Genomic DNA, 8,978 nt, shown 5'->3' with positions numbered 1-8,978 from the left:
TTTTTAAGTGAGCAATTGCTCACTGCTCAGCTTAGAGGGAACTATGGTACCAATACTGTATATTCAAATACAAACCATCTACAATAAACATAAAAACAAATTTGGATTCCAAAAAAACCAATACACTAGACAAGATTTTATTTGGCCCACACAAGAAAAGAATATCTAACATATATAATAACCTATTGCAGCAGGACACTATTGAAGAATCCATTAAAATTTCAATGATTGCTTGGGGTGAAAATTTTGGATATACTATTCATTTGAATGAATGGGGAAAAAATTTGGACTATAAATTACAAATATACAATGGCCACCACCCAGAAAGAGAATCAATATAAAATGTCTTAAAGATGGCACTTGCCTCCAGCTAGACTTGCCAAAATCTACCCAAATATGTCCCCAAAATGCTGGAAATGTAAAGAAAAAAACGGAACCTATTATCACGCCTGGTGGATGTGTGAAATTGCTAAAGCCTACTGGCAAAAAATTAAAATAATTATAGAACAAATTACCTCTCTAGCTATCCCTCTAAAACCAGAACTATTCCTATTGGGAAGATCCAGATGAAATATTAACAAGGAAGACTATTATATTATGATTCACATTCTAACTGCCACAAGAGTTTTGTATGCGCAGTATTGGAAACAAGAAAGAACACCAACTATGCTAAATCTTTTAATTAAAGTTATGGACTATGCAGAAATGTCCAAACTGACTATGGAAATACAAAATCGGGAAGATACAGATTTCTTCCAAGCCTGGGACAAGTGGTACATTTGGTTAAGGAGAAGAAAATATTTGCAAATTTTACAAAAAGAAGATAATCCAGCAAATTAACTTTTTAATGAATGAATGATAAATTTCAACCACTGCTTTATTATCAATACATACAGTAAATACCTTACTTGCAACATTGGAAGATCAAAATCATCTACTCCCCACCCCCCACCCCCAAAAACCTAGTATGTATCCTCAAAGTAATAAGATGGGACTTCATACACCAACTACATTCTCTAAATTTATGTCGTATTGAGCCGTAGCACCAGCCAAGTTGCTGGTCCTTCTTTACCTATTTCCTATACCCCCTCCCTCAACTCTACTTCCCCTCAGTGTAATTTTCCCTTTCTATTCTTTTTTCTTTCTTACTTACTTTTTCTCTACTTCCTTCCTTATTATTGAACATTCTTTAAATATCAATCCAGACAAGACGGAGTGGCTGTGGGTTTTACCTCCCAAGGACAACTCCATCTGTCCATCCATTACCTTGCGGGGGAAAATTATTGACCCCCTCAGAGAGGGTTCGCAACTTGGGCATCCTCTTCGATTCACAGCTAACATTGGAACATCATCTCTCGGCTGTGGCCAGGGCGTTTGCCCAGGTTCGCCTGGTGCACCAGTTGCGGCCCTACTTGGACAGCGAGTCATTGCTCACAGTCGCTCATGCCCTTATCACCTCGAGGTTCGATTACTGCAATGCTCTCTACATGGGGCTACCTTTGAAAAGTGTTTGGAAACTTCAGATCGTGCAGAATGCAGCCGCGAGAGCTATTGTGGGGCTTCCTAGATTTGCCCACGTTTCCACAACACTCCGTGGCCTGCACTGGCTGCCAATCAGTTTCCGGTCACAATTCAAAGTGTTGGTAATGACCTTTAAAGCCCTACATGGCATTGGACCAGAATACCTCCGGAACCGCCTTCTACCGCACGAATCCCAGCAACCGATAAGGTCCCACAGAGTTGGCCTTCTCCGGGTCCCGTCGAATGTCATTTGGCGGGCTCCAAGGGAAGAGCCTTCTCTGTGGCGGCCCTGGCCCTCTAGAATCAACTCCCCCCGGAGATCAGAATGGCCCCTACCCTCCTTGTCTTTCGCAAGTTACTCAAGACCCACCTATATTGCCAGGCATGGGGGAACTAAGACATCTCCCCCAGGCTTATTATATTTCACGTTTGGTGTGTATGTGCTGCATGGTTTTTAATTGTTGGGGTTTTTATATATTTTATTGCTAGATTTGTCCCATTGTTATACTGTTTTTATTGCTGTTGTGAGCCGTCCCGAGTCTTCAGAGAGGGGCGGCATACAAATCTAATAAATTATTATTATTATTATTATTATTATTATTATTAATTATTAATTATTAATTATTATTATTATTATTATTATTATTATTATAGACTTAAAATGTTATGATATACAACCTAATTACTGTAGACTTATTTTGTCTTACCCTTTCTTTTTCTATTTTTGTCAAACTCAATAAAGATCATTTTTTAAAAAATCCAAGGCTTCTTTCCAGCAATAAAAAAGACTCACCAAAACTTTCAGTCTCTGCTCTTCTCTCCAGCACTAGAAATTATTATTCTCCCCAGATGAATTCCAATCTTCAAACAACTCACTCAGACCATTTTTGGCCACCACAGCTTGGATGGCTTTAAAAGGCCGATTCCAGCGCTGCTAGTCGAGAGTTCTCTGTCAGCTTCCTGGGAGGTTTACCACCCCATCCAGGTCACCAATGGTGTCTCTCTTCTTCACCACCTCTCCAGGGTGGTTCTGGAGTGGTGACTGGAAACTGTCTATAGTCTTTCAAGTTACTAGTCATGTCTCCATTTCCTCTTTTGTTTCCCTTATTACAGAATTTTCCTTTAACCAACTCTTTCATTTCTCAATATAACAAAGCAGCTCCCTTTTTAAAAAGAAAAGTAAGTTTCCATGTTTCTATATTTCTATATTTTGAATCCACTTAGCACGGCTAAGTTGTTTTTTGCAGGTTCTTATTTGTCCAGTATTTTACTTTCCATTAAGTCTATTATAGAAAAAACTTCAGAAATGGGCTTTCAATCTCGTTCCTTTAAATCACTCTACGATTTTTTAAATTGCTAGATAGCCGCTCTCTTCATTTTGAAGCTTCTTTTGTCCCCCTTTAAACTTTAATTTTCTTCTTTTAATTGTTATATCAGCCAAATACTCACCATCTTCAGTACTTCTTCACCTCTCTCCCGCACAGATGGTTAGATCTTATCACCCGGGAAATCCATGATCTCTTCAAACAATCCGTTCATTTATGACCATCCCAGCTAATGATGACAGAGTCATCTTCTTCAGTTGCTGGCCGAGAGACTGGCAGATTTGCAAGCTTCCCCAGGTCCCAGAAAGATGCCTCTCTTCTTCACTGCCCCTCTAGGGCAGATCTGACCTGGAACCAATTGGTTCCAACGTCTCCAAATAGTTGAGATTCAGGGTTCCCCACAGAGAGTGGGGAACTTTGCGCTGCTGGGAATTTGGCCACACCCCTTCCCCATTATTGACATATTCTTAAAGTATATGTATTGATGTATATACAGTGGTACTTCTACTTATAACTTAATTCGTTCCATGACCAGGTTCTTACGAGACCCCCAATATGCTGAATGGATGGAAAGAGAATTAGAAACCTTTTCCAGAATAAACAAAAATGCAGAAACAACACCACAAAATTTATGGGCTACAACTAAGGCCTATATTCGGGGTCTGACAATTTCTTTTACAACAAAAAAAAAAACCAAAGAGAAAAAGAAACAATATCAACAATTAGAGAAAGAATTAAATGACTTAGAATTAGTATTACAAAGTAATACATATGATAACAAGGTAAAAAGGAAAATGGATTTGTTAAAACATAAAGTAAATTTGAATTAATCAAAAGAAAAAAATTCTAAAGTCATTTCAATATATTCATACATTTCTCATAATATTTAATTTTAATTTTTATCTATCCACTTATAAACTATATTCCAAATAATATAAAAATCAGATTCTTCTTGGTCATTCAGCCTTATTGTCATCATATCCATCTCTGCACAATGCAATTTTTTTTTAACTACGTCTTCTTTTTTGGGGATACTTTCCCCCTTCCAATTTTGTGCGTAGACTATCCTGGCTGCTGTTAAAATATGTACAACTAAATAAAAAAATATCTTTTTTATATTTCTGCTTAGTTATGCCTAACAAATAAAATTCTGGGGTTTTTTCTATCTCTTATAATGTAATCTCTTTTAACATTTTTTCTATCATTTTCCAATATGTCTTGACTTTATTGCAAGTCCACCATTGATGATAGTAGGAACCTATTTCCTTTTTACATTTCCAGCATTTTGGGGATGTGTTTGGAAACATTTGGCAATTCTATTTGGTGGGAGATGCTTTCTCACTTTGATTCCCAATTCCCTTATTAGGTTTGGGCTGATCAAGCATCAGATGCACTTTGAATCCTCTAATGCTGAGATATTTAATTCTCTATCTTGGTTTGGGATAAATAGTCTTAAAGAGAGGGTAAGAGGTTCAATTGGTTTGCATACTGATGGTTCATCCTCTGGATCACTTCCAAACAAATTTGCTTCCTCCCCTTGAAATGCCGGAATTTATAGATGAAATTTTTCTTTTATGATTATGATGATGACTTCTACTTTGAGCAGAGCGACTGTAGCTCCACTAAATGTTGTATATTATGTTTGTTATGTCTGTTTTTTGAAAAATTAATAAAACATATTTTTCTTTTAAAAGAAATGCTGGAATGTTCTCTCCAAAGATGGGGGAGATGGGGGTCCTATCATCTCGCTGATCTTCAAGGCAGTTTCTCTCCCATGTGGTGCCGGCTTCACTGGTCACTCCCCCATCGAGGATTCTAGTTTCCAGGGAGATGTTTGAGAATGACACTTAGCAGCTCAGTGCCCTTCCTTTCCGCACTTGAAACAGGTTGAGGGTTTAGGAGAAAAGGTGTTTTGCCTTTTGAAGGGCTCCTGCTTTCATTGGGGGGGATTTCTTCTATGCTCACCCCCCCCCAGTACTGGTTTCTGGCCATGTTGATCTCTGCTTCTTTGGCTGTGAGATACCACTCATGCAGGTGATTTGGTGCACCTCTGGACACACAGACATTATATAGATCATAACTCAACCCATCCTTGAAACAGCTTACTAAGATGTCTTCTGGTCAGTTCACATGCGAGGTCCTGGAACTCTTCAGTATATTCTGCCACTGGCCGTCATCCCTGCTTCACCACCTTAATACACCTTAATGTAGTTTAGGAGCAGTTTGATTAGCATTGCTTTAAATAGCTTGTTTTAAATGATAAAATTCAGTTCTTGCTTAGATTTCTTGTTATCACAAATCTTGCAATAAAATATCTTAGGAACCACTGCAGTTTCAGTTCCTGCTTTTTTGGAAAAATTGGAGAGGCAAGACGGGGCTGCTTTTAAGAGGTCATCTAAATCCTAAGCATGGCTTTTTTGTCACCTTCTCTAGGGAAGGTAGAGTCAATGGGGAGTGTCTTATGATTCTTTCTATATTACATAAGTGAAAATAAAATTAAAAACTGCTATGCAAAATTCTGTAATGCAGCTAATACAAAGCTGCCAGAATCCATCTATTTTTCATGGTTTAATTTAAATATCTGCAATTCATCAAATCTGAAGCTCATGGAAACAAGCATTTAATCCAGGTTTTATGTTTGTTAGATACATAATAAGCCTTAAAGAAAGCACCAGTTCCACAAATAAATGCATTGGCAGATATAAGGCTTCTGTTGATTCCCACAATCCAAGCCAAAATGGCCATGGAGAGCAATGCCCAGGGGTGGGCTACTCCCCCAATGGGGGAACGCAGTGGGGTAGCGAAAATGGAGCTCCACCCCAGAGCACCCAATTTGCACTGTAAGATGTTGAAACAAAATGCAGGGTGTCCTGCATAAGCCACGCCCACAGTGTGGTAGTAAAAAAAAAATGGTAGCCCTTCACTGGCAATGCCCCAAAACCAGAGCATACACAGGAGCATAAAATGCCCAAGAACTGAACTCTTTCCAGCCCCTGCCCTCCACCATTGCCTGATTAAACAACTCCAAGAAAGCTGGTCTACCGTGGAACACTAGGCTGGGAGATGAGGGAAATACTACTTGGGTGGCTTTAAGCTGGAGATGAGAACAGACAACTTCATGAGATCATGACAAAATGATTGTTTATTCTGCTATCAGAAGGAAAGATACCCAGCTCCCGACTCACTACAAAAATAGCGTTTGCTATTCAAGATAGATGGATGTATTTTGTTCCTCAAAACGTGTTACTACCAAGTTTAAAAAGCAAATAAGCTCGAAAAAAGAAAGCCGCGACGAGACATGAAACAGAGCTGAACTCATTTTCTTCCCGTGGGTGTGAAGTGTGGAGGCTGCAGAGACAAGGAAGTCCCAATAAGGCTTCTGTCGTTCAAGCCTGGCTCTCGAAGTACCTTTCCATATCACGGCATCAATACGGAATATCCTGGTTTCTGAGCAGCCTTTTAAAATCACTAGGGATTCAAAGCATCGAGCGACATCCTAGAGGGAGATCAGGCAGATAGCCACCACACCTAGATCCAAAGGCGGAAGTGAGTTCTGTAACGCGGGAGCGGACGCTTTACCTTTTCTCTTCAGGAGTTGAAGCGAAGCTATGCTTCTTTGAGCCTGAAGAGGGCGCCTGAAATACAACGCTTCCTTTCGCCGTCCAAGTGCGCCTCTCAGCGAAGTCTTCAGTCTTCAGCTATCAGAACTACGGTTGCAAGAATTCTTCTCCCGAAGCTCTGGTGCTAAGACGAGCGGACTTACCTTTTCTACGCTCAGGAGCCGGCGCGGGCTTCCTCCCTTGAGCAGAAGCAATTGCTCCTCCCCATCTGTTGCGCGAAGGCGAGAGCAAGAAGAAGGCGCAAGAGTCGCAATCAGAGGCTGCTCAGTCACGATAGTAATAGTCTACTACAGAGATTCTCTGGGACAGGGCAGTGCGAATTTGGGAACACCTCGAAGCCGACAGATTTGGCAGGCAGGGAAGGAGGTGCAAGCTCTGGAAAAATGCAGCTGTGTTGCTCAGTCGATTTCTAGTTTTTACTGCCAGTGAGTAATTTTTTTTATTTTCTTTCGAATGTCGACACGTAGGTAGAGTGAGAGAGGGCCGCTTTTTGTCCCTCGGGAAAGGGTTTTGCGTTTTGAAGGCAGTAGTGTGCCTTTGGAAGGGAATTTTCGAAAAAAGGGAGAAAGTTGAAGTTGACCGTAAATATTCATGCTCAGTTGGTATAATGCTTTTAACAGAGAAACCCATTCACTATACTGCAGCCCCACCTTTATACTGTGCAGTTTAAATTTCTGTAATAAAGAAGAGTGTAATAGGTATTTTCTTTTTAGTGATGGTGCTCAACCCTGAAATAAGACTAGAAATTGAGAATGCACTTGAGCCCATGTAGAAACTATTCCACAGGCATCCCATCTTTGCAACAGAACCTTAATCGAATTTGGAGAGGGAGATGATGTTTTCAGACGATCTGAATGAAGATTTTTGTTGTTAGAATTTAGCTCCTATGTTTTCCTTTAATCTTAATAAAAATGGATTTTATTTTGAATTTTTAATCTGGTCAAACAAATATGTCAATTAATATTGAGAAAACTAAGATAATATGGAACTCAAATTTGTGGACAATTGTCTCAGATAACGTTATATTTGCTATCTTTTTAAGAGTGTATTTTTGTTACATGCTACTAGCAAATACCTTATATATTGCAGCAAATGGTCTGTATATCCATTTCAAGTTGACTGCTTTATTTTATTTTATTTTTGACATCTTAAAGAGTATGCATTAAACAAAGAACTGGATGCCTCAGCTACTTGGGTTTTCCATGTGTTTTGGTAGGTATAGATCCTTTTAATTGCTGCAGAATGAATCGTTCTGTTCTAACATCAAGTTGGATTATTTTGCTTAAGAGTAAGTGTTGGGTTTTGATACCGAAGAGACAGGAAATTGGTACTTCAGCTCTTTATTCAGTTACAGGGAGTAACTTCCAGCAGCAGTATACAAAAGGCCAGGGGATTTATATAGAGAGCCAATCCGGCAGGGAGCCAACCAGAATTTTCCTACTTTCCTTCCCTGTGGGACGGGAGTGAAAACTTCCCAGCTTCTTCAGTACATAACATCCATCCATTCTTAGTTCAGCACATAATTTTGTATATGTAATCATTGAGATACCTAGGGAGTGTTACAGCTCTAACTGACCTTTGCAGTTCAATCGGGTCATTGGCTGGAGCTGGAGAGGATGCGTTTTCTCTCTCTGGCTCCCTCTCTGGAACCTTCTGGAATGGCTTGGACAAGATCTTGGAATTTGCTGGACTGGACTCATAGCTGTTGCTGGATGGCACTTCCAAATCGACAGCTAAGTGAACTGGCTCCCAGGATTTAGTCATAGCTGTAGGGAGAACATACTTGGGGTGGGACTAGCTCCCAGTCAGTGTTTAATGGCCAGCAGTTGCGTAACTGATCTCTATGTCGCCGCCATTTGCAGCCATCCCCCAGGCCTATTATGTAGGATTTGGGGCCTGTTATTTCCAAGACTTTCCCAGGTAGCCATAGGGACCCTGTGGTGAAGTTTCTTGTGTATAGGGTGGTGGTGGTTATTTGGCATATTCTGATCCCCTCTGTTATAGGAATTTTTGTTTTATTCCAATAATTTGTTTGCAATCTGTTGAGGACAGACCGGAGCTTCTGGCCCATCAGAAGTTTGGCAGGGTTTTTGCCTGTAGTTGTACTAGGAGTTATGTGTTGTGTTGCTAGGAGTTTGTCGATTTGGGCTTGCCAATCCCCTGGGCCTATTCAACCTAATGCCTCCTTTGTAGTTCTTATGGTTTGTTCCACTAGCTGTTGAAGGGAGTGATCAATGTGTGTTTAATCCCCAGGCCTGCTAAAAACCCTTCAAATAGTGTTGATGTTAGTTGTAGCCCATTGTCAGACACTCGTATGGCTAGTGTGGTCACACTAGCCATACTAGCAACCCATGTGTGGTGAATAATTTCCTTAAAACCTTGATAACTGCTTCTGTTGTCGTGCTAGGTATCCATGCTACTTCCAACCATTTGGAGTATGCGTTGACTACTATTAGAGATGTTTGCCCATGGAATGGATCTACAAAATCCAAATATATGTGTGAACAAGGGG

General features: G+C 40.1%; 1 protein-coding gene across 2 annotated transcripts in view; it reads left to right on the top strand.

Annotated features, from left to right (window-relative positions):
- Positions 1 to 6,691: 6,691 nt before the first annotated feature.
- TRPC4 (transient receptor potential cation channel subfamily C member 4) overlaps positions 6,692 to 8,978 on the top strand; it is a 282,463-nt gene continuing 280,176 nt past the window's right edge. For both annotated transcript variants that reach the window (XM_070741813.1, XM_070741812.1), the window contains exon 1: positions 6,692 to 6,891. The gene's annotated coding sequence lies outside the window, so the exon portion shown is untranslated. The remainder of the gene's footprint in view (positions 6,892 to 8,978) is intronic.

Source organism: Erythrolamprus reginae, chromosome 2 (genome assembly GCF_031021105.1).
Source record: "Erythrolamprus reginae isolate rEryReg1 chromosome 2, rEryReg1.hap1, whole genome shotgun sequence".
Classification (NCBI taxonomy): domain Eukaryota; kingdom Metazoa; phylum Chordata; class Lepidosauria; order Squamata; family Dipsadidae; genus Erythrolamprus; species Erythrolamprus reginae.
Note: the sequence above shows the minus strand (reverse complement) of the source record. Positions and strands in the feature narration are given on the sequence as shown.